The sequence below is a fragment of the Megascapheus bottae genome, chromosome 9 (assembly GCF_031878675.1).
Source record: "Megascapheus bottae isolate mThoBot1 chromosome 9, mThoBot2.hap1, whole genome shotgun sequence".
NCBI classification, from domain to species: Eukaryota; Metazoa; Chordata; class Mammalia; order Rodentia; family Geomyidae; genus Megascapheus; species Megascapheus bottae.
Genome location: NC_143517.1, coordinates 43,313,320 through 43,314,537, shown reverse-complemented (window position 1 = coordinate 43,314,537; position 1,218 = coordinate 43,313,320). Strand labels below are relative to the sequence as shown.

Below are 1,218 nucleotides of genomic sequence, written 5' to 3'. Positions count from 1 at the left end.
GTACATCTCAGTTCCACTTCTGCAGTTTTGCTTCTGTAACATTAGCACATCACACTTTAGCTGGGCAAGATTTAGGTTTTTATTTCAGTTCTATGCAAGACTAAAGTTCAATGTAAATTTAATCTTGCTTAAGGGAACATTGTAAAGTAACAATTCTTGGTATTACATGCCTCATATGATCCATCTCAAACCATAGAGAATTACATTGCTGTGTCACTGTTCCAAAAAGACAAACAAATTTGAACAGCTAAAACATCTTAAAAATGCACCAAGCTTATGAAGTCTCAAACAAAACTTGAATTTTCTGTACATACTCCTGTCAACTGAAGTTATTTCCTGTACATCACTTCTCTTGCAAACTACTCTTCTATTTCCTTTCATTTGACCTAGATCAGCTAGGAGGCCTCGAGAAAGAGCGCCACGGCTTGTGATTTCTCTCCAGAGACAGTGATCTCTCTCTCCTTCTCTGTCTAGAAAGGGACCTGCTCTGGCTGTGAGAGAAGCTTCTCCTTCTTGGAGACCTGCGTCTAGGCAGAGAACTCCTCTTTCGCTAATCTTCTCGAGGTCCACAACCCCATGAGAGAGGTGGGCCACGGTTTCGGCTTCTCTTCTCACCCCTGGACAGCTCACTCTGAGAGGACAGCCACACAGCGTTCTTCCATCTAGCTCTCAGCTGCATCTCGGGGACCCTCAAATTCAACCAGAGTAAAGCCAGGAGGGTTTCTAGCAACCCACACACTTAACAGCCCTTAACAGCCAATAGCCCATTCCAATTCAGTCTTGTTGCCATTGCTTCCGAGGTTGCCTAGATAAACCTTACAGTCCAAAGGACAGGAATCACCATACATTTCGAGATCTGGAGTAGAAACGAGGAGGCTCAAACCCACACACCTGGAATGCTTTCCCCCAACTTCTCTGGCTAAGCCACACTTCCTCAGCGTCCAAGAAATGGCTTGTATTTGTTTTTGAAACACAGTCCAAGTACCTTTTGCATGAGCTGTCCTTGAACTTGTGATTCTTTTGCTTCTACCTCCCAAGTAGCTGGGATGCCAGATCCAAGCCACTACAACTGAGCAGAGACTCAGAAAGCAGGTACTTTTTTAAAAAAGTAGTCAGCTAGTCAAGATCACATCAATGTTCCACACAAGGGGTGTTCAACATCTTTAGACCAGGAATGGAGACAAAGACATTGGCCTGCTTGCCCACAGCCCTGTAAAT

The 1,218-nt window shown here is 44.3% G+C and overlaps 1 pseudogene; it reads right to left on the bottom strand.

The window, feature by feature from the left end:
• Nucleotides 1-269: 269 nt before the first annotated feature.
• Nucleotides 270-848, bottom strand: LOC150059110 (serine/arginine-rich splicing factor 3 pseudogene; annotated as a pseudogene).
• Between the last annotated feature and the right edge of the window lie 370 nt (nucleotides 849-1,218).